Genomic DNA, 25,376 nt, shown 5'->3' with positions numbered 1-25,376 from the left:
AAGGTGAAGCCCACGCAAATAATTAATTTTTATTTATTTGAAAATTCCTTAAGTGTTAAGGTGTCCAATCATTTTGAGAAAATACTAAACAAGAGTCCCTTTCAATGTGAGACCTAGTGAAATTACAAGCTTAGCATTTTCGAGTGAAATTAATGTATTGAGGATGGAATGCGAGATTGAGCATTTTCAATGGAGTGCGAGCGCTTGAGCTTGAGCAGCAGTGCGTGCCACCATGATGGAGTAGTCGTGCCACCGTGAGAATGCAAACGAAACTGTGAGTCTCCGCGAGTTAAGGTTTTGCCTTCCGTTTTCAATCTTTGCGAGTCTCCGCGAGTTGAAGACCTTAGGTTTTGCCCCATCTCGATTCTCAGTGGTATACCATTTCTCAGCTTTTTTCTGTTGTTTCGTGAAAATTTTTCAGAAACTGATGGATTTTGGATGAGAAATTGATTATTAAGTAGTTGGAATTGTTTAAGAGAACAATTTTTAAAACCAATTTGTTTGACAGTGAGCAGAGTTGTTCTTCTGCCATATGCATCTGTAAAATGTAATTTGGATTAGATTTGAATAAGTTACAGCTCTACTTCTTCACTATCTATTATTTTAATAAGCATTGTTTTCTTACACTCAATGTTGATTTCATAATAATGCTCACGAGTCATGATTCTTGACTGTAATTGCTGACATTGTCAAAAAAATTTGGCTGAAAATTTATTTATCTTTGGAAGTACTGGCTGGAAGACTAATGGGTTTTTATGTCTTTTGATGTTCATACTGACAAAACAGATTCCTTATCCCAACATTGTAGGGATAGTAATTTTAAAGGACTCATTAATTTGATGGAAAACCCTGATTGGTTGTGTGTTTGGATCATATTAATAATGTGTGACTAATTTCAGAAACTCTTTGAAGGTTATTACTTCTGTTAGGCACAAAAAGAGGATTATATTCAAAGAGTTAAGCCATATAAGGACCATCCTAAAATTCTCAGGTAAAATAATATAAATTAGCTTTTGTGATCTGCTTTTGTGGATAATCTAGTTGATGAAATGCTTAACCAGGGAATTTAAGTCGAACCATGGTTCTGTACACTACCTCCCATCAACTCATGAACATTGTTCTTTGTTTATTCTTACTTAGTTACTTGGTTTAATCATCTCTGCAAAATATATTCTAAACTCTTTTCACTCAAATTAAGAATAATAACTGTATATGGAAAATGTGTTCATTCTCTTGGCCAGTCAAACGTAAAATTTAATGAGTGAATCCAAAGTAGTAGCATTGGCTACGTGTGTATCTAAACAATTTAATCATACTGGTGTTAGAGTTAGAGAATATCCCACTCAGGTTCATATATACTACCAAGAAGTGATTTCTTATGATCCTGTGGTAAAGTTGGATCAAAATTCTCCATGCAATCTCCCTTTGCTTTTTCACTGTTAAGATACCATGCTGCAAGCTCCTTATATTCTTGCTTTGTTGCAGATTTTATCTTAAAATGGAAAAATGTTTTAGTTAGAGTTGAGTTTGAATATGTATGAAATAAAGAGGAGGGGTGAGTTGAAAGTGTGTACCTTGTTAGTATTCAAATTACCACTTTCTTTGGGAGGTAATTGAATTTCATCTCCATCCACCATTACACAAGCTTCCTCCAGTTCAGATGATCTTGTTGCATGGTTTTATAGCCTTGTTCTAAAACAGTATCACACCATCAATCTCTGTCACATTGAAACTAATTTTTAATTTCTTACTTAATAGAATGCATGACAGTATCGTGAAATCAGAATTCACGATACACTGGCTACCCCCTATACACAACATGCACAAAATCTCATTAACTAACCAACCATTGGCTACCCCCTATACATAACAAATTTGATTCATGGAAACCTCTTTTACAGTAATTCAAGGAAACCAGTTTTTGTGAGAACAACATTCCTCACTTTGCTAAGATCATGGTAGTCAAAATCGCGAGTTGCATCGTAAGATCATACAATTTTACGATGTATACTCATGGTGCCGATCTGCAATCAGCAGAATAATACGATTTTGGCGGATCATGTGGAATCGGTGTTATAAATTCCAACTCGCATGGAATCGTTGAGTTTCACGATACTAGAAATCGCCACACGCAGCGCTTCTGACATCATCGTTGCGACGGCGCGGTAGCATTTATAGTGTCATGACGCGACGATGTGCGACACGGTGGCTGTGGTGTGGCAGCAATAACAGATGGGGTAGTTAATATTAGGGTTTCTATTTAAGAGGGAGGCAGCAGCAACATATGGGATAGTTTGAGATTAGGGTTTCTGTTTAAGAAGGAGGCAACAACATATGGACTCAATAACTAAAAAGAATCCACTTACCGCACAGTGAAAGAAATCATTTACTGCACATTGAAATTTTTAATTTTTTACTAAAAAACGTTACAACTTCAACATAATTAATTTTTAATTAATTATTTTTAAGCCATGCAAATAGAATCCCGCCCTCCTCTCCCATTCCCTTTCAACTTCCCCACTACAGTCCCTCTCTCCTATGTTTTTTTTCTCTGTATAATCAAGTGCAACTTTTTTTTTCTCATTTTCTCATTGCAACCAAGTGCAGCTTTTTTTTCTCTATTTTTCTTACTACAACCAAGTGCAGTTTTTTTTTCTTTTGTTTTTTTTTACACTGCAACCCAAACTACAGTCCCAAATTCCCATCATTAAAATTACTTTTATACCCGTGGCAGTGACTCCCAAAAATACTCCAAGAAAGAGGAGTGATGTTGTTTGGAAGCATTGTATCTCAGTTGTTGGGGATACTAGACAACTTCAATGCAAATATTGTCAAAAGGTATTAACCGGGGAGTTTATCGATTGAAGAATCACATGACCGGTACTCAAAAGGATGTTGGAGCAGGCAAGGATGCTTATGATAAAGTTAAAAAGGAGATGAGGGAAATTGTTGTTGGTTTGCAATAAAAATTAAATAAGAAATCATGATGGAAGAGGGTCAAGCACAACCTTCCATGAAAGGCAAGAGCCAAATCAAGAGCGTCTAGACCCCAAGCCAAGAGCGTCTAGACCCAAGCCAAGCATCTAAGACCAAGCTAGGAGCGCCTAAAGATCAAGCTAGGAGCGTCCAAGATCAAACTAGGAGCGTCTAAAACCAAGCTAGGAGCGTCTAAGACCAAGCCAAGAGCGTCTAGAACAAGAAGACTTGGATCAAGCTATGAATGGGAAAAGGCCTAATAGCACATATTCCGTCAAGGCCCAACAAGTGTAGTTTAGCTTTAATTGGGGTGTAAATAGCATAGCCATGTGGACAAATGTTTACTTTTCTGCACATTAGAATTAAGGAAGCATTAACCTTGATTAGCTAAAGGTTTCTAGAAGCCTTTACTAATAAAGGACCATGTGCACCCATGTGCCATGTGCACCCATGTGCTTCACATTTTCCATTTCATTTGGCTTACATTTGTGTAGCATTTAGGTCATCAAATCTGGTCCTCTTTAGCCTATAAAAAGAGGAGCCTACACCTTGTATTGGGAAGATTATTGTGAGTAAAGTTATGCTGCCATTTTTGTGCCAAGCTTTGCTTCTACCTAGATTCTAGGCTCTAATCTTCACATCCTTCACCTTTCCTTGGGCTGGCCGAACCTCCCAACTTCCATACATACCATGCACCTTCAAGATCACCATAGCTTTTAGGAGGATCTTGCACACACACATCCATGGCTTCCGCACCATCCTTTACATGATTCTAAGAAGAACTTCATGAGATTGCCATCAAATCAAGTCTTACTTTGAATGATGAGGAAATGGCAAAAGCTAGTGAGAAAAGAAAAAATAGTGAGGAAGAGTTCACTCAGTCCAGCAACAGTCCCAGTGACATAAATATTTTTAAGAATAAGCAAACTACCATCAACAACATGTTTAAGAAAGGTCTTAGAGAGGAGGCATGTCAATCAATTGTTAGGTTCATTTATAACAATGTTATACTTTCAATGTGGCAAAGAGTGAAGAATTCACTGCTATGTTTGATTTGGTTTCAAGACATGGTCTTGGATTTAAACCTTCATCCTATCATGACATTAGAGTCAAATATTTGAAGGAGGAAGTTACAAATACATCATTTGCTCTACAATCACATAGGGATGAATGGAAGAAAACGGGATGTACGATTACGACTGATGGTTGGAATGATAAGAAAAGAAGGACAATAATAAACTTCTTGGTGAACAGCCCAAATGAAACTGTATTTCTAAAATCCATAGATGCATCTACTATATCTAAAACAACTAAAAAAAATTTTTAGATGATGGACTACATTGTTGAAGAGGTGGGGGAAGACAATGCCATTCAGGTTGTCACTGATAATGCAACAAACTAGAAAGTTTTTGGTCAAATGTTGATGTCAAAGAGAAAAAAGTTATTTTGAACACCTTGTGTTGCACATTGTGGGGATTTAATGTTGGAGGATTATGAGAAGAAAATCTCAATCCATGAAGGTACCATTCCAAAAGGTAAAAAAATTACTACCTTTATTTATTCAAGATCTTCTCTAATATCTCTACTTCATCATTTCACAAAGGATAGAGATTTGGTAAGATCGGGTATTACTCGGTTTGCTACATCTTTTTTAACATTAGGGTGCCTCCATGAGAATAAGAGAGCTTTAATCATAATGTTTACTAGTGATGAATGGAAGTCTAGCAAGTTTGCTAAAACAAAAATAGTTGAAGAGGTGGTTTTAGACCAGAATTTTTGGAAGAATGTCATAATATGTTTGAAGGGTGCATTGCCTCTTATTGAAGTGCTTCGATTAGTTGATTCGGATCAAAAGCCAGACATGGGTTTCATTTATGAAGCAGTGGACCAAGCTAAAGAGAAGATACAAAAAGCTTTCAATGGTGTCAAAAAAAAGTATTTTATGTATTTGTTTGTTGAGATGGTGATTTTGAAATTAAAAAAAAAATCTAACTCAATGTAATATATTTTGGTTAGCTGTTTGCCTTTGTGGAACACCATTGATGAAAGGTGGGACAAGCAACTCCATAGACCTTTGCATGCTGCAGGCTATTTTCTTAACCCTCAAATGCATTATCGTCCTAGATTTAAAGAAGTTTTGGAGGTGAAGCGAGGCCTAATGGAATGCATAACTAGGATGGTGGAGAATGAGGATGAACAAACTCTCATTGATGTTCAAATTGATGATTTCAAAAAACGAGCAAAATTTTTTGGTTGTCCCATGGTTGTTAGGTCAATCAATTTAAAGACTCCCGCAGATTGGCGGGAGTCTTATGCTGATGAATATCCAGAACTCCGAAAGGTTGTCATTCATGTATTGAGCTTGACATATAGCTCTTTCGGATGTGAGCATAACTGGAGTTCCTTTGAGAAGATAAGTTAACTTAAAATATATCTCTAGAATAAAATTAGTAGTCTACTACTAATCCACTAATTACTTATAATATTTGTCTTTACATTTGTTTAGGTCCACACAAAGAGAAGAAATAGGCTAAAGCAAAGCACAATGAATGATGTTGTTTTTGTTATGGCTAATTAAAAATTAACTAAGAAGAAGCAAACAAGAAAACCAACTCAAATTAATATTGATGATTGTTCATCCGATGACCAGTGGATTATGGAAGATGAGCATGAGCATATGAAACATTTGATTTGGATGAAAACTTGGTTCCTATTGAAGTAGAGGAGGATGAATCTTTACATAGTCATCACTTAGACATGACTGATTTGAATGATGAAGGAGATGAAAATCATGAAGCTGAATATGAATTTAACTTACAAGATTATTTGGTTTAGATAGATTGTTATTTTCTCAATGTTTTGTAACTAATAAATGGTTACTCTTATGATAGGATGTGTTGCTTACACCTAATTATGTACTTATGAGGTTCAATTATGAATTTCATAAAATTTTTAGGATCTTACGATCCGTGTTACGATCTTCTGATTTACAATTCATGTATATCTTTTCTATCCTAAGTAAGATCTCGATTTTGAATACGTTGGCTATGATCCCTAACCTTGAGGTCCTTCCAACGCCTTCAAAAACTGAAAATAAGGATATTTGAGTCCTGAAAAGCCTTCTTGCAATAAACTCATGTGGGAGGAGCTTTGTGTCATACTCATGATCTTCTTCTTCCTCATCATCACTATACCCTCCTCCACCATATTAACAATACCATCACCATCACCTTCACCACCAACAGAATAGTAGAAATCATCATAGTCACCAAACTTTGAAACACTCACGGGGTCTTTGTTTGGCTTGTTCCTATAAATCTGTGACCAGTCAGGAATGTTGAGAGGTGCTGATTGCTGAAGAACCTTGGTTTCATGAGAGGAACTAGCACTATTATTGCCACTACTAGTCCTTGGAATCATCCTTGCAGCACTTGGAAGAGTCCTGGGAACAGCGAGAGGAGAAGACCCTTTTTCCTTTGGCTTGTGAACACCAGAAATATTGTAATCAGGTCTGTCCTCAAAAACAGCCCAAACTTCATCTTCTTCAAAGTCTCCATCTCTCAAGCATCTCCATATTCCACTCCTCTGCCTGTTATAGCTATCCTCCATCAATCACTTCCTGCATGGTCCAAATCACAGGAAACTTTTCACTATAAGAAGGTAGATTGTTTAGTGGTTGATTGGAGTTTTATGAAGCTATGGGAGGTTTTGGTATGAAGAGGAAGCCTAGTGATGGATGCTGGATGAAGGAAAGTAGGTTTCAGACGTGCTTAAGTGTTTAAGCCTCTGTAGGGGTTTTTTTCAAATCCTCTGATGCCATTTCAGTTTTGATGGATGCTGGTGTTGCTGGTGCAGGGCTAGCAGGAAAGGCAGATTTTGTGCTGACCTCCAAGCTCTGATATAGCTAGCCATATTCCAGATGTTATAGTAGCAGCCCAAGATGTGGTAAGTGCAGGTTTTCGGGTGCTGGTTTTTAACAACAAGGTAGGGGCTGGAAGTAGTTGTGGAGCTGTGTGTGTTGAGTACTTGAAGAGGTGACTGAGAGAACACAAAGGAGATAGAGATAGTAAAACCCTGTCAAGTTCAAACTTCACATTTACTGTCCATGGACTGCTGGTAAGATTTTCTGCATATAATTTTGTGATGGGATACTAAGTTAAAGATAATTGGTTCTTTGTATATGCACAACGAAGCTAAATAGTTAGTGGTTTTCTCTATTGTTATTGAAGAAATTCTCTTCATGGTAAGACAGATCCAACACACTTTCCCAGATGAAGCAAGTAATCTCTATGATACATAGATATCATACGTGAATCAAATATGATACATATATGATTATTCTGCAAATATATAAGAAAGAAACAATACATGTAAGATACATATTAATATATGCATAGAAATTTATAAAAATAACAACTAATACATAATTGCAATTTTGCAAATCTAAATTAAGAACATACCTTCTGAACATTAGAAAAATCAAAATACAAAATCTTAAACATCGTCATCATGAATCATTTCGATATACAACCCCTGCTTGAGATCATCATTTTGTAAGTTTTCTTAAAGAGTTCTATAAAGACTCTGTTTTGGGTGTTTTTCTTTTTGCTTTCGAGGGTAGCTTCTATAAAGGCTCTCTTTGTATTCAGCTTTATACAGATAGAAATAATAAAATATATATCACGTCAGTATCTCTAAGAAATAAATATTATCAATGTTAATACTATTGTAATACTTCAACTTCTATAGATGCTACAATGTTGTAGGCTAGTGTATTCAAAATAAGAGGCAGATTTATAAAAACTGTGAATATACAGCGGTCCAACTTAGAAAGAGTTCCCAGCAAATGGCAAATGAACTTAAGAAATAATCACTTCCAAGCGGTTGTTAAACACATTAATTCACAGTTGATGTATTTTCCATGCATGAATTTTTAATTAAAAAAGAATTGATTCCTTATCACTGCAAACATTAAAGTAGTTGAAATTTCCGAATACAACAATGTTCAAGTCAACAGATATCAATGAAAAAATTGCAAACCTGAATCATGGCCAGTAGTATCTCCAGTCCACCACCCGAATAGCACCTGCTATGGCAAACTCAACCTCTGGATCCTGAGACTCCTCTCTATCTTCCTCCAACTCTTTAATCATAGGCTCAGTTGCCTCACCGTCCAAACCCTGGAAATCATATTTAATCAAATATACTATAAGAGAAGTTAACTGTATTATTAAAAACTTGTTTTTTTAATTATTTTAAGGTTATTGCTTCCATTGCTTTGCTCCATAAGCCTGTCCACAAATTCATAAATATTGGACATTTTACTTTGAAATTGTGATGATGTTTATACAGTATGCATATGAAAAGGGGAAATTTAAAAGAATACTTATTCTGATATGATGTCACTTAATTTGTTTTTCAGCTGTTTACCTACTTTACTCATTGCTTTAACTGCTAATTGCTTTCTTCATAATCTAATGGTGATAGTGTTTTCTGATTCTTTAGGTACGCATCATCATTTCGATTTTCTGGTGATTATGTGGATGAAAGGGAAGTAGACACTCCGGTCTGTTAATATTGGTTTACGTGGCTACTGCTTTTATGGATGCAAAATCACAGTTATTTGTATGGTACTACAACTTGATTTTCCTTGTATTAACTATATTCTGTTTCATTATCTCATTGAGGGTAGATCATCAGGGGAAGGATACACAACATTTGGGTGAAATTTTGTGGAACTGAGAAATGAAGATGCTGAAGTTGGCTTAGGATTACACATGACTAGTTTATAAACTTTTGTGTGGATAGAAAGGAAGAGTTAAAGATAAAGAGAGTAAGTATGTATGTCTAACAAAGGTAGGAAAATATATGGTATGTTCCCTGCTTACAAGACTGAGCGTGTAGTTTGTTTGATTGAGAGTAGCAAGGTATTTCGCTTGAGTCTGGTACTTTAGTTGAGCATGTGTGATTTAATTTTATAACTACTAGACTAGATATACACCTGCAATTGAAGAAGGTTATAAACTCTTTATTTATTACTTGAAGTATTATATTCAATAAAAGTAAAATATCTATGCAAGTAGGATAAAGGTCCACCCTTCCTTTTCTGCTGACGGGAATGGGCAACTAGCCCCAAAGCCAGTATTTCAAATAAAATCTGATGAACATGCTAATTTCGGATATCCCTAGGCACTGCAACATGGAGAGGGGAGGGGAACCTCTTGGAACCTTTTTAAATACTGGTTCATCAGCCAAAGAAAGGCCACTGATAATTGGAACAAAAACAATGTCATATTTCTGGAAAACAACTAACAAGAGATTGATTCATTTGTTTAAGTGTCTATCACTAGGGAATCTTCATATATCATAGTGTTCATATATAAAAAGGAAAATGATTAAAGGTGCAGCAAGTGTAACAGAAGGTTAACGAAGGGAGTGAAAAATGAGTAATTATGGTCCATGCTACAAAGCATGGGAGCAAACTTCATTAATGATGTAAAACTTAACTCAAGAACCTTTGCCTGCACAGATTGCCAAAATGCCACAACCAAAGACTTGTATATGCATACATAAATTTGGCTACAAAAAGAAAATTATTTTTTCTTGCTCATAGAAAAAAACATTGAATTTCCAAGACAAGTAAAAAATATAAAGAAAAAATTATAAATAAAACTTTTTAGTAAGAAAAACATTTTTTCATCAGATTACTTCCTAAAATAATTGTATCTTTATAATTATATTGAAAAAATAAAATAGGTAAAAAATAGGATAAATGCAATAAAAAAATAGAGAAATAGGGTAATTTTAAAATTGATTTCACATTAGTTAATGTAATTTTAAAATTGATTTATTTCAATAAAAAAATATTTTTCTTTTTAATTATAATAAGATGAAACTTGAAACTAGAAACTGGACTGCTTGTTATGCTCGTTGATCCTACCTGTTGACCAGAACGTTGGGACTTGCCTCGTCGAACTTGGATCGACGTGTGCACCGCTTCTACCTCCGTCCTTCGTCGCGATCCACCTCAAGAACCTGCAAAAGAACAGAGCGGCGCCGCTGCGGCCGATCGCACTCCAACGCCCAAGTCAGTGACCGAACCACCAAATACTAAGAGCAATAACACTCAAGAACTCTCAAGGAACCGTGCAATGTTCTCTCTCACAGTATGCTCAAGAACTCGCAAGCGTAAAGAGTATAATCTGAACGTGCGTACCTCAGAAGTTCGTTGAGAACTCTTATATACCTGGTCACTTTCTCTCTCCTGGCAGTTACAGACCTGGACACGTGGCTCGCATCCAGTCGTACACGTGCCACCATCTGGAGCCTCCTTGACTTGGGCGCTGCTTCTGACTCTCTTTTGGCTAAGTTACTTATGCATGGTACTGCCCAGTGCACAGCTAACTTGGGAGTGCGATCTCTACTGGAATTGGCGAGTTAGGGTGCCTTCGTACACCTTCCCTGTGGTCTCGCCGGCCGCCTTCATAATCTGCACCACCTTCATCTTCGGCGATGTGCTTGCTCTGGCGATCTCTGATCACTTGGTCGCCTGGTTTACATCTGGCGACTTCATCTTCAACTGGGTGATCGCCGGTTCTGGTATGCTGGAGATCGGAGCACGCCAACTTCATAACTGGCGACTTCACGAGCCCCCCGACTTCCTTCCCTTCCGCAAATCTGGCGTTTTGTCAACACGCCGATACTGTAGCTTGGTGCCACGTCATCACTTCCGACTACCAGGGCGGTACACAAGCCCCCCAGTCTTAAGCGAAGACTTGTCCAGCGAAAAGACTAAAAGAGTCACGTCAATACCGGTCTACGTGGCACTCGCGCAGAATTTCAAGCGATTGTACTTTCTGCTTCTCTGACGCTCCACCAAACCCCTCACCCATCGCTCGACACGTGGCTTCATCAACAGTTACCTTCAGTTAACGTTTGCGCTTCCCAAACCCATTTCGAAAAACCCTTAAACCCATTTTCGCTCCACTGTTCCATCACTTTCTTCGCATTCTCAAACGCTCCAACTTTCTTCTGCAAAAAAGCTCTCAACGTTCTTCAACTTCCTGAATCACCAACTTCTTCCATCACTCTTCCGATCATCAAAAGGTACTTCCTTTCCTTCTTCTGCTGGTTTTTCTTGCATTTTAATCGATTCGCATCATCCTGTAACTGTCTGGTGCATACGCTGTGGGTTGTTTTTTCCATTTCTCCTTTCTCGTAACTTAGGGCTTCGTCAATCGTTGCAACGAACCAACGTTCGTTCGTTTTTCACCCTTCTCCCATGATCGAGTCAGCCCCTGCGAACCCTGATCATTTTATCTTTTCTTCTTCCTTTGCAGCTTCAACAATGACTCGCTCAAAGATCACCCCAAATCCTCCTCCTTCATCACGAAACCCTTCCTCACAAGCACACGACCCACCGCGAGCACGCGGCGCTTCGTCTTCTCAGGCTGAGAGGCCTGCACCTTCCCGCCCCAACCTGGCCCAGGCGACTCCGCCTGTCACCGGAGGAGCCTCTGTCCCCTCACCAGACTTCAAAAAACTGTATCCCTGGGCCAACTCGACCTTGTTGAGGGAAACGTCTTCTGTGAACACTGCTGGGCGTTTGTGCGGGCGTTCCAAGTCATGTGCGACCATCTGGGGTTGCCAGCATCGGTGGATGTCTTCTTATTTCTTTTTGAAGCCAAGCACCCAGGAGATCGCCTGTGGGTAAGCTTGAATGGGATTGTTGGGAGGTCAATCCTCTCTATCTTCCAACAATCCTACAAAGACTGGAAGGGCAAATTTGTCCAGATACGCCCCAACGACAAGGACGCTTCCTTGCTCGACGGTTTCCCCTTGTACTGGGTAAACAAGGGGAACAAAGAGTCCAAAAGCAGCTTCAGGAGACCCAGAAGTCCTGATAGCATGGGCGCTTTGGACAGAGATCTCTGTTTCTTCTGGAAAAGTGTGGCGGACGCCAACATCACCTTCCTCACCACCACACTTATCTGCTTCGAGTTCTTCGAGGACCAACTCGAAGTTCGAATAGGTTAGAACGTTTAAGTTCTTGTTCTAATACTACTTCTGTTAGCTATTTCTGGGCGTCTTGTGCGTTGTGCGCAAGACTTTGGTTTTATTTTTCTGCACTATTTGTCTGCTTTGTTGCATACTGTCTTATGCATTTATTTTCTCTCTGAACTAACCCATGCATTTTTGCTCTATGCAGATAATATGTTGGGCCAGGGCAAGCTCGCTGAACTGAGGGCGCTCGCCCGAACCCACGGGTTGGCATCGGGTTCACAAACCGTGCCAAACTCGGTGGTGGAGATCGCCGCCGCACAGGGCCGATCGCCACCCAAGGGCCCCTCACCTCCCGATGTCCAACCCGCCACTCAACGCAAGAAGCTTGTCCTCAGAAAACCCAAGAGGAAAGCTCCCCAAGTAGTCCACGAGGAGGAGGAGGAAGACGACGAGGCCACTGAAGATGGCCTTGTTACGAAGAGGAAGAGGGTGGCACCTTCTTCACCACCTGCTCCACCCCCCCTTCCGACATCAACACTGCCATCCACGCCTGCTCCACCTCCAACATTGCCTCCTCCGCCAACTCCTGCCTCACCAGTCCAAGCAATTCCATTGGCAACTGCGCCACCTGCGGTTGAGGCCCCCGAGCCAAACTTCATGGAGGACCCCCCAAGCGCCTCCACGCCTTGTGCAACAGCTGGAGGGGGTCCTCCTTCAAATGCCTCAGCCGCAGACGTTGCTCCAATCGGGGATGAGGTTGCCCATACCTCTCCAATTCTGATTACTGAATCCCCGACGTCGCCACCGCGCCAAGAAGCACCTGCTGAGCAACCAACTAAAGAAGGTGGCGGCGAGAGCCAACAACAGGCCCACCCGGTGCCTCCACCAGCAAGCCTCTCTCTCGAGGTCACAAGGATGTGGGAGCCTTTCTCGGCCAAACTGAAGATGATGGCAGAGGACTTCCCCACCATTATATCTAGAGCTGTGGAGAGCTCCACCAGGAAGCTCCAGGATGACCTCTTCAACCTTCGAACTGAGAATAGCACTATGAGGGTTGAGGTGGAGAAGTTGTCCTTCAATCTGACACTCGCGGAGATTGAACACTCCCGAGTAGAAGATGCGATGAGCACCGAGCTCCGGTTGGCGCGCAAGGAGGCCACCGATCTACGCCACAAGGTGCAGCTTCTGGCTCAAGAGAAGATTGAGCTGGAAAGCAAGATTGTACCTTATCGCGTTAGGGTGGCTGACCTAGAGGCCTTAACAAAAACTGACGCCGCCAAGGTGAAGAAACTGGAGTAGAGGTCAGCTGATCGGGAGATCTTCCTGGGAAAGGTGGAAAAAGAAAGGGACGACACCATGGCGAAACTTGCTGAAGCCAACACAGAGAAGGGGAAAATCGCTGCTGAATTGGGCCAAGTGCAAGCAGAATCCAAGAAGGTTGCTGAAGACCTTTTTCAAGCTCAAGGAACCATTGAACAACTCAAGAAGCAAGCTGAAGAGCTGGAGCAGCAGAACAAGGGGCTGAAGGAACAAACTGAAGAACTCAAGAAACAGATTGAAGAGCTTAATCTGAGTTCTGCCCAAATTCTGGCTGCTGGATTCGAGGCTGCACGGGAACAGTTCGCCTGCTTGTTCCTCGATCTGGATCTCAGCATGGTGTCCCTTAACAACGAGGTGGTGGATGGGAAGGTGGTTCCTGCTGAAGACTGATCAATTTCATCCATCCACTACCTTTATGTTTTTACCTTGCATACAATTGTAACAAACTTCATATTTTCCTGTATATGTGTTTTTGAACTGATACTTATTTCAATGGCAAAGTCTGTGTATTTCCTCTTATGACTTCTTTAACTGCTTTAACTTTCCTTGCGCGATTTACTTCAGAGAAATGACTTAGTAATTTCATAAGCGCAATCATACACTTAACTGCTTCGAGCCACTTCAACTTCGAATAATAATCACTTTAACAACTCGTAATCTTAAGGTAATGAACCTTAGCGCAAAATCGCTCTTCAAGCAACGAACTTTAACTCAACCACTGGCTTAAAACGTTGCTTCACCCGATCTGCTTCATCAAAACGGGTCTTTAACTTTCTCGCCACTATTTGAACTTTTCCTGGTCGCCAAAGACTCTTGGCGATATCAGCTTCTTTCTGGCTTCATGCCTTGGCCATTGTTCTTTTATCTGGGGGTAGAGGCGCCTTTCAGATCCTTCTCTACCTTCCTGAACTTCAGAACAAAAGACCGGGTGGCTAGGCGCTCTCTTCGAACCTACCTTAGCCACCTTCCAAACTTCGTCCACCCTTAACACCATACCTGAACTCGTTCGAGACGAGAAGGATTTTATCTTGCCTGAACTCGCTCATCGGCGAGAAGGTCTTTAGCTCGCCTGTACTCGCTCATAGGCGAGAAGGTCTTTTAACTCGCCTGAACTCGCTCATAGGCGAGAAGGTCTTTTACTTGCCTCTACATTGCCCCGGGGGTTACATCTTCTCGCCCCCAGAAACACTGAGGACTTTTCACTGGTGCCTCAACATTGCCTCAGGGGTTACATCTTCTCGCCCCCAGAAACACTGAGGACTTTTCACTGGTGCCTCTACATTGCCCCAGGGGTTACATCTTCTCGCCCCCAGAAACACTGAGGACTTTTCACTCTTCCTCGCCTGCGCTCGCTCGACGGCGAGGAGGTCTTTATCTTGCCTCAGAACGCGCGAGGGCGTTGAGGTCTTTTAACTGGTGCCTCCGATCGCCGAAAGACGATGAGGACTTAAAACTTTAACTGATGCCTCTGATCGCCGAAAAACTATGAGGACTTAAAACTTTGACTGATGCCTCCGATCGCCGAAAGACGATGAGGACTTAAAACTTTTTAGAAAGCATGCAATATATCTTTAACTTGCCTTAAGTCACATATAAGTGACAAGGTCTTTCTTCAAAACTTTCTGAAAGCAACAGGCACGCAATCTAAAACAACTTGTACTTTGAAAACTTCTCTTTATTGGGTGGCCTCATTAAAAACCCTCCTTAGGGAAAAAAGAGTGTCCCCTTCAAACTGTTTTAACAGAGACATTGTAATATAACTTCGTGTTTGTCTTTACTTACAAGGCTTCTTAACTGTAATACAACTTCAGGTGCGTGGCGTTCCAAGTGCGAGGAATCGCCCCTCCTTCCAATGTCTCTAAGCGGTAGGCGCCGTTCCCGAGCGCCTCGGTTATTCTGAACGGTCCAGTCCACTTGGGCGACAGTTTATTCTCCATCTCGTACTGGTGGGCTTTCCTCATCACCAGGTCGCCTTCTCTAAACTGTCTCGGCATCACCTTCGAGTTATATCTTCGTTCAATCCTTCTCTTCACCGCTTCAGCCTTCAATCTCGCCTCTTCCCTGACCTCATCCAGTAGATCCAGGTTCAGCCTTCTCTCTTCATTCGAGTCTTCCTCTACGAAGTTCTGGAATCTCGACGAGCTCTCCTGGATCTCTACTGGAATCATTGCATCACACCCATAGACCAAGCTGAACGGGGTCTCATGGGTTCCTGACTGCTCGGTGGTGTGGTACGCCCAGACTATACGGGGTACCTCCTCAGCCCAGCTTCCTTTGGCTTTCTCTAGCCTTCTCTTCAAACCTCTCAGCAACACCCGATTAGCTGACTCTACCTGGCCATTTGTCTGAGGGTGCTCGACGGATGCAAACACTTGTTGAATTCCCACCCCTTCGCATAGCTTCTTCAACAGGTGGCTTGCAAACTGAGTCCCATTGTCCGACACAAGGCGCTTGGGCACTCCAAACCGGCACACAATGTTCTTCCACACGAAACCTTCGATCTTGTGTGCGGTGATCTGGGCCACTGGTTCTGCTTCGATCCACTTGGTGAAATACTCAATCGCCACCACCAAGTACTGCCTGATCGCCAGCGGGAATGGTCCCAGGATGTCGATTCCCCACGTATGAAACGGCCAAGGGCTGTAGATCGACTTCAACTCCTCGGGAGGCGCCTTGTGCCAATCGGCGTGCTGTTGGCATTGTTTGCAACATTGGGCATACTTCTTGCAGTCTTCTCTCATCGTTGGCCAGTAGTAACCTGCACGGAGGGTCCTTGCGGCCAGAGCTCGACCCTCGACATGGCTTCCGCATATACCTTCATGGAGCTCTGCCATAATCCTCGTGCATTTCTCACCATACACACATTCCAGGAGTAGGTGAGTGAACCCAAACCTGTACAACTCGCCATCGATCATTGAGTACTTGCTAGAATTTTTCTTTACCTTCCTAGCCTCTGTCGGATCCAGTGGGAGAAGGCCATCTGCCAGGCACCGCTTGTACTGTGTTATCCAGGTGTCTGGCTCATGGATAGCGCAGACCTGCGTCATGTTCACCTTCTCTCCTCGACATGCTCTAATCCTCGGCGATCTCAAAGTTTCTTGCGTCAGGGACTTATGACTTCTTGCTGCTTTCTCCGTCGACTTGCTTATCTGAAGAACCAGGTGATCTGCTACAAATGCTCTCGGCGTCTTCAGAGTTTCTTGAATCACCGTCCTCTGCCTACCCCCCTTGCCTAAACTGGCGAGCTTAGCTAGCAAGTCAGCTCGGGCATTCTGCTCTCTGGGCACGTGCACTACTTCAAAGGAGGCAAAGGAACTCTTCAATTCCTGCACATACTCCAGGTAAGCCGCCATTTGTGGATCTTTAGCCTGGAACTCGCCTGTTACTTGCCCTGTGACTAGCAGCGAGTCACTCTTAGCCATTAACACCCTGGCTCCCATCTCTTTGGCCAGCAAAATCCCGGCGATCAGCGCCTCATACTCTGCTTGATTGTTACTGGCTTTGAAGGCAAATCTCAAAGATTGTTCGATCAGCACGCCGTTGGGTCCTTCCAAAATGACTCCAGCACCGCTACCCTGCTGGTTCGACGATCCATCCACTGAAAGCACCCAACGAAAGTCGTCCCCTTCAACTCGTGTCGCCTCGGATGAGAGCTCGACCACGAAATCTGCAAAGATTTACCCCTTGATCGGGCCTCGGGGCTCATATTTAATATCAAACTCTGACAATTCTACTGCCTACTTCACCATCCTTCCCGCAACGTCGGGCTTTTTCAAGACCTTCTGGATGGGCAGGTCAGTCATCACCAGTATGGTGAAGCTATGGAAATAGTGGCGCAACCTCCTCGCCGAAAATACCACAGCCAGCGCAGCCTTTTCCAGGGCCTGATATCTCGTTTCGGGGCCCTGCAGCACCTTACTAACAAAATAAATAGGCTTCTGAGCCTGATCTTGATCCTGGGCGAGCACCGCACTCACCGCCCTCTCAGTTACAGCAAAATACAACCTGAGAGGGGTTCCCACCAGCGGTTTACACAAAATCGGCGGGTTCGCCAGATACTCCTTCAGCTTGATGAAGGCTTCCTCGCACTCCTTCGTCCAAGCAAACTTGTTATTGCGCCTTAAGCACTGAAAATAGGGATGGCCCTTTTCTCCGCTAGCTGACACGAAGCGAGACAGGGCTGCCATCCGACCTGTTAGCTGCTGGACTTCTTTCACCGTAGCTGGGCTCCTCATCGCCAAGATGGCGGCACACTTATCAGGGTTGGCCTCTATGCCTCTTTCAGTCAAGAGGAAACCCAAAAACTTTCCAGCCTCCACGCCGAAAATGCATTTCTCTGGATTCAGCTTCAATTTGAACTTGGCGATCATCGTGAACAATTCCTCCAAGTCTGCAACGTGCTTGCTTTTCTCTGGCGAGGTCACGACCATGTCATCAACGTACGCTTGCACATTCCTACCCAGCATCGGTGCAAGTACTCGATCCATCAACCTTTGATACGTGGCCCCCGCGTTCTTCAGCCCAAATGGCATCACCTTATAGCAGTAGCACGATCTCTCGGTCATGAAGGCGGTCTTCTCTTCATCCATGGGATGCATCTTGATCTGATTATACCCCGAGAAGGCATCCAGGAAGCTCAACAACTTACACCCTGCAGCACTATCCACCAGGGCATCAATGCTTGGCAAAGGATATGAGTCCTTCGGACAAGCTTTATTCAGATCGGTGAAATCGACGCACATGCGCCATTTCCCATTACTCTTCTTCACCAGCACGACATTTGCCAGCCATTCAGGGTACTGGACTTCCCTGATGTGGCCTGCAGCGAGGAGTTTCTGTGTTTCGTCCCTAATCGCCTGCCTCCTCTCCTCGTTGAACTTTCTTCTTCTTTGTCGCACTGGTCTCACCAAGTTGTCCATCGCCAGATGATGGCACAAGAAGTCAGGATCGATCCCGGGCATGTCCGAAGCGGACCATGCAAACGCATCCAGATGCCGCTCAATCACCTTGGCGATCTGGTCCTGGAGCTCAACCTCCAGGGATCTTCCTAGCTTGAAGATCTTTCCCCCGATTTCTCTCTCGAGCCACTGCTCGACGGGTTTTGGTCTGGTTTCTCTAGCGATCACCGCCCTGGCGATTCCCAGTTCTCTCGCTTCCTCAGGGCGATTCCTTGCCTCTTCCTCCTCCAGACCAGCGTTCCCCTCCCCCAGCTCAGCGTCCACCATCTCCACGTCCCTTCCGGCGGTCTCTTCTGTTACCGTCGATCTGGGCTTCACACCAGGAGGCGGGGTGGTTGTTACGTAACTCACCGATCTCTTGTTTTTCAGGCTATTCTCATAGCACTTTTTTGCTTCTTTCTGATCGGATTTGATGGTGATCACCACCCCCTCCATAGACGGCAACTTCACCTTCATGTGTCGGGTCGACGGTATGGCACCTATCCTGTTGAGCGTGGGTCTTCCCAACAGGATGTTGTATGCTGAAGGAGCGTTTACAACAAGATATTTGATTTTTTCCGTTCTTGAACCCGCCACATCTGTAAACGTTGTCCTCAATTCTATGTACCCCCTGACCTCCACCTGGTCACCAGCGAAACCATACAAACACCCTCCATAGGGCCTCAGCTGGTCAAGGGGCAGCTCCAACTGCGTGAAAGTCGACCAGAACATCACGTCTGCCGAGCTTCCTTGGTCCACCAGTACCCTGTGGACCTTTTTCCTGCTGTTATCAACGAAATTACTATGGGATCGTTGTCATAAGGCACCACATCCCGGAGATCTTGCTTGGTGAATGTAATATCCACTTCCGGCGAGTGGTCTTCAAACATATCTACCGTCATCACAGACCTCGCGTACCTCTTCCTCTGTGATGCGGTGCATCCACCTCCTGAGAAACCCCCTGCAATGGTGTGGATTTCTCCGTGCGTAGGCATCTCGTGTTGCTGAGCCTCAGCACCTGCTGGTTGGGAGCTCGACGCGCCCCCCGTCCTTTTATCCAGCAAATAATCATTTAGGAACCCGCTCTTAACCAGATCGTCGAGCTGGTATCCTAATACCAAGCACGAGTCCACTGTATGGCCAAAGCCCTGGTGAAACTCACACCAGGCATCTGGCTTTGGTCCCAGCACCTTGTTGCCCACCTTCTCTAGCGCTTTCAACCTAGCGGATATATTGGGAATGGCGATCAGGTCCGCCAATCCCATGACAAACTTGTGCTTAGGCGGGCGATTGTATTCCCGGCGTGCTGGTGTCCTTGGCCCCTACCCTTGTTCTTCCTTGGATCATAAGGATGGCGAGTCCTCTGATCCCTTCTGGCCGCCGCTGTCTCCAGCACCCTCTGTGGCTGGATCCTAGTCTGGGCGCGTGGCCTAGTGGGAGCCACGCTTCCTCTCTTCTCGGCGACTGCACTCTCGTCGGCGATGTGGGCCACCGCAAGTCGCCTAACCTCAGCAAACGTGGCGGGGTGGGCCCTGATCAATGCCTCGCAGAATGGTCCCGGCAGCACGCCCTTCTTAAATGCATAGACCAGCATTTCTTCATCTTTAGCTGGCGATCTGACCATCTGCGCCCCAAAGCGATTTAGGTAGTCCCTGAGGGACTCTCCCTGGTACTGCCTTATATCAAACAAATTGTAAGACACCCTGGGCGGTGCCTTATTCACGATATACTGCTCGACGAAAATCTTCGAGAACTGTTGGAAATTGGTAATGTGACCGTTAGGCAGGCTCACAAACCATTCCAGCGCCGTTCCCTGGAGCGTGCTCACGAACATCTTGCAATACACGGCGTCTGATCCCCCTGACAGCATCATCTGCGTATGGAACGTGGTGAGATGAGCTTCAGGATCCTCCACGCCGGTGAAAACAGCCTTAACAGGAACCACACTCGCAAGAATAGGCGTGTCAGTAATCGCCTGATCGAAAGGCATAGGAAAAACACGAGGTGGCGACGATGGCGCGACCTCTTCAGCAATAGAACGCCCTTGCTGCTCCTGAAGAGCTTGACGCAGCTCCTCAGTCACCTTGCTAAGCTCATCATTCCTGGCCCGAGAGGCGGCCAGGTCCTCATGCATTCTCGCCTGTTCTATGCGCGAGGCTTCTACAGTTGCCTGCAACGAGCGCATAATTTCTACCATCTGCGCCATGGTCATGGTGGCGGCGCCTTCAGCAGCGACGGGCGCAACTGGACTTGAACGACTGCTTCTCATTTTTCTCATGAAACTTGGCGAACCACAGAATGCAGCGAACAGCACTTACTTCATCTACGATCGATTCAGCGATCAATCGGAAAAACTGCGCGAAACTCCGCAAGAAAACTCAAGAACACCGCGAACCTCCAAAGAAACCTGCAACTCCACCAGAAACCACCGCTTCGTGGGCTAAACTCACGCTTCTTTGAAAATGTGTGGACATCTCGAAGGCTAAGCCCATGCTCTTTTAAATGTAATATAATTTTGCGTGGACGAAACGTACGTCAAACCCACGTTTTTTAAAAAATTGTCAACTCCTTGTAGACTAAGCCCACGCTTGACCTTCGCAAAAAACACCCGCCATGTGTCGCCTGCACCCGCCAATATCTTTACATCGACTACATTAGCTTCGAAATTCCCATTAACACTAAGCTCACGATAATTACCCTTTTACGTTGATTTTTCATAGTTAGGGTATGTTTTTGGCTCATCCTAATAACATTTTTTTTTGTAGTGTTTGTAAGTTCTTCCTTCACACTCAATATTTTTTTCTCTCATTGTTGATTATCATTGTTTATTCCATTCTTTTCATTGATGGTTCTCATTGCATTTCGTTCAAGTGATTTCGTTCTCCCACTTCCACCACCACCAATTTGTCTTTGTTCTCTCATTATCGTCGTTGCACTTTACCACCGTCGCTTGCTACAGATTGGTTTTTTTTATTTTTTTTTAATATTGTTTTTAGTATTTATATTAATTTGTATATTTTATTATTTATTATAATTTTTATATTTTAGTATTTGTTTCAATTTGTATTATTATTAATTTATATTATGTTAATTGTTACGTTAGAATATAATTATTAATTTGTTATATTGTAATTAGAGTAATATTATTTAGTATTTATAATTAATTTAATGATTTTTAATTATATTTTGTAATGAGATTATAAATAATTTATTGGTTTTTAATTAATATTCTTTATTCAATTGTATGTATGATTAAATTTATTAATTTTATATTGCATGTATATTTATAATTCTTTGATACGTGTTGATATTGACTTTGGGGGTGTTCGACCCTCGACAATTGTTTCTCGTTTGAGATTTAATACATGTCTTTGTCTACAACTTCTACAATTTTAATTTGTTTTAAAAAAAATTTAAAAAAGCAGAGGAGGTTGTAGTGACAGTAATTGTATTGAGTCTTGAATTGTCTATGTGGACAGTTTGAGAAGAGCAAACGCTTTTTATTAGTTTAGTAGTACGTAATTTGTAATTGACATGTCATATATTTTACGTAAATTTGATTCATAGCACTTCATGTTGTTCTTCGGGTGCATATTTGATTGTGGAGATTTCGTGTCACCTGAAGACCAATGCGAAATGTTGCTAAAATTTTGTTAAATATAAGGAATGTTGATTAAAGTTATGTACTATTAAATTATAATAAAAATGAATCTTCTCCAATGGGATAGGTGTATACCTATAATAAAAATGTGAGATTTCACACGCATTAGTAAACACCTCAATGACTATTACAGAACATAATGGATCGAGATTGAATACGAAAGAGGAGTAGAAGAATTTATATAATTTGCACAACGTAAGACCAATAGTAGTGCTCATGATGGAGTAAAGTTTAGGTGTCTGTGCGTTAATTATTTGAACAGGAGAAGATTGAATGTTAACAAAATCACGGAGCACCTTCTATGTGATGGGTTTCTACGATCTTATACAACTTGGACATGGCATGGTGATTAAATTTACCAAGAGTTTTCGTATCCCAAGGATATGTTTCAATCCACCATGGATGATGCAATACATGATGATCGATTGGAGGACATGTTTCATGATGTTGGAGCTGAGTCTTTTGCAGAATCACATGGATATGGAAGTATGTTAAGCGATTCAGAGACTCCATTGTATCCTAGATAAACTAACTTCACACGGTTGTCGGTGGTATTAAGATTGATGAATTTGAAGACAATAAATGGATAGATTGATAAAAGCTTCACGAAATTGTTTCATTTGTTGAAGGAGATGCTTCCAGAAGGAAATACTCTACCTAATTGTAATTATGAGGCTAAAAAGAGTCTTTTTCTGATGAGTATGGAGTATAAAAACATACATGCATGTCCTAATGATTGTATATATACAAGAAGGATTTTGAATTGTTGAAAAATTGTTTGAGGTGTGGTGATGTGATTCCAATAGCCACATAGAACAAGATTCTTGACACTTTGAGGAATCACCTTGAGCTGGAAAATGTAGAGGCACTTTCTTAGAAGTTGGATCATGGTTCTAAGATCAAGAACTCACCAATAACAAGTACCAAATCCCAAACTCATTTGGATGAACCAAATATTGTCAAATTGAATCAACAAAGGAATAGAAACTAGATTAACCGAACAGAATTAAGCTACTAAACAAAAGAACCGAACAGAATTAAAAACAAAACAGAATATAGGTGCTGAAAATAGAAAAAAACCGAAAGCTAGACAACTCAAAACACAAGGCAACATGAACAATTGAAGAAGAAGAAAGGAAGGAGAAGAGAATGCTCATGAAGATGGAAGATAGGTTGGATGATCACGCCACTAGAAGTATGGATGCTCCTAGATGAGTGTGGAAGCCGCCACTTGAGGAAACCATGGTCCTTCAAGATAAGACTAGAGTAGAAGCTCAAAGCTCTCCAAATGCTCACTCCAATTTTGAGTATAGTTTCTTTAGATAAATTCAAATCTGAATTTTTACAAAGAGAGCACCTCTATTTATAGCCTAAGGTGCTGAAAAGTAAGCTACACAAATTCAAAAAAAACTCCCTCCTAAAAAGCTTCTAGAATTTGCGCCTAAAACAAAGCATGAGGAAGGTGTGATCCCTTCTCTCACTTTGGCACCTCCTTATTTACTCCTACACCTATCTACTAACACACCCCCCCTAAGACTCTTAACTAAAGACTAAAAGATGCTTTAACAATAGAAGTTTCTAATGTTTCCCTCTAAGCACCTTTCTAAACAATATTTATTTAAAACTTGGCTTTGCCCTTCATGGGATGGTCTTTGGACTTTTGTGGGCTTTGGCCTTCTTGGGCTTGGGCTTGGGCTTTATCTTTTGCAAAGATTAACAAGAAAAACTTTAAATGTGAAGGCGAATGATCTTGTTCTTCATTATAAAAAGCCACCTTTAGTTGATTCTCAAGTTTTAAATAAATATTGTTTAGAAAGGTGCTTAGAGGGAAACATTAGAAACTTCTATTGTTAAAGCATCTTTTAGTCTTTAGTTAAGAGTCTTAGGGGGGGTGTGTTAGTAGATAGGTGTAGGAGTAAATAAGGAGGTGCCAAAGTGAGAGAAGGGATCACACCTTCCTCATGCTTTGTTTTAGGCGCAAATTCTAGAAGCTTTTTAGGAGGGAGTTTTTTTTGAATTTGTGTAGCTTACTTTTCAGCACCTTAGGCTATAAATAGAGGTGCTCTCTTTGTAAAAATTCAGATTTGAATTTATCTAAAGAAACTATACTCAAAATTGGAGTGAGCATTTGGAGAGCTTTGAGCTTCTACTCTAGTCTTATCTTGAAGGACCATGGTTTCCTCAAGTGGCGGCTTCCACACTCATCTAGGAGCATCCATACTTCTAGTGGCGTGATCATCCAACCTATCTTCCATCTTCATGAGCATTCTCTTCTCCTTCCTTTCTTCTTCTTCAATTGTTCATGTTGCCTTGTGTTTTGAGTTGTCTAGCTTTCGGTTTTTTTCTATTTTCAGCACCTATATTCTGTTTTGTTTTTAATTCTGTTCGGTTCTTTTGTTTAGTAGCTTAATTCTGTTCGGTTAATCTAGTTTCTATTCCTTTGTTGATTCAATTTGACAATATTTGGTTCATCCAAATGAGTTTGGGATTTGGTACTTGTTATTGGTGAGTTCTTGATCTTAGAACCATGATCCAACTTCTAAGAAAGTGCCTCTACATTTTCCAGCTCAAGGTGATTCCTCAAAGTGTCAAGAATCTTGTTCTATGTGGCTATTGGAATCACATCATGTGGGTTGTCATTTATAAGTTGAAACAAAAAGACGATGATATTATTGATAAGATGGAAAAGCATGGAGCCCAATGAAGGTTGTGTGGTATCTTCCCATCATTCCAAGGATGAAGCATTTGTTTCAAGACCCAAATGATGCTAAGAATCTTAGATGGAATGCAGATGAGAGGAAATGTGATGGCATGTACCATCATCCACGCTGATTCTATTCAATGGAAGAAATTTGATGACGAGTTTTTAGAGTTTGGTAAAGAGTCAAGAAATATCCGACTAGGTTTAGCTACATACAAAATGAATTTGTTTGGTAATATGAGTACGAACCACTGTTCATGGCCTGTTTTACTAGTTATTTACAAATTACCTCCTGGATTGTGCATGAAGCGAAAATACATGATGTTGTCTATGATGATATCCGGTCCAAGACAGTCAAGAAATTACATAAATGTTTATCTAAGTCCCCTAATTGAAGATTTAAAGTTGATGTGGGATCAGGGTGTTAAAGTATTTGGCGGATTTGGTAATGAAACTTTCAATATGCATTTCATGTTATTTTGCACCATCAATGACTTTTTTGCCTATAGTAACTTATCAGAGTATAGTGTTAAAGGTCATAAAGCATGTCCAATATGCAAAGAAGACACCGCTTCTCAATAATTGAAACATGGAAGAAAGACATTATACCTTCAACATTGGGAGATGAGTGCTACAAGTTAGCATTCATTATAATAGTTGCACTTGAAGTGACTTATACAAGAAATTCAAAGAAGCTAAAACTGATGAAACTAAAATAGGTGTATGTTACAAGAGGATTGGATCATCAAGTACAAATAAAGACTAAGTGACTTTGGCA

General features: G+C 41.9%; 2 pseudogenes; one reads left to right on the top strand and one right to left on the bottom strand.

Moving 5' to 3' along the window:
* Positions 1-1,895: 1,895 nt before the first annotated feature.
* Positions 1,896-6,621, bottom strand: LOC137836436 (protein S40-6-like; annotated as a pseudogene).
* LOC137836553 (uncharacterized) lies at positions 2,194-5,698 on the top strand (annotated as a pseudogene).
* Positions 6,622-25,376: the final 18,755 nt, after the last annotated feature.

The sequence above is a fragment of the Phaseolus vulgaris genome, chromosome 4 (genome assembly GCF_051622355.1).
Source record: "Phaseolus vulgaris cultivar YP4 chromosome 4, ASM5162235v1, whole genome shotgun sequence".
NCBI lineage: Eukaryota > Viridiplantae > Streptophyta > Magnoliopsida > Fabales > Fabaceae > Phaseolus > Phaseolus vulgaris.
The sequence above is the reverse complement of the archived record's forward strand: the minus strand, read 5'-3'. Positions and strand labels throughout refer to the sequence as shown.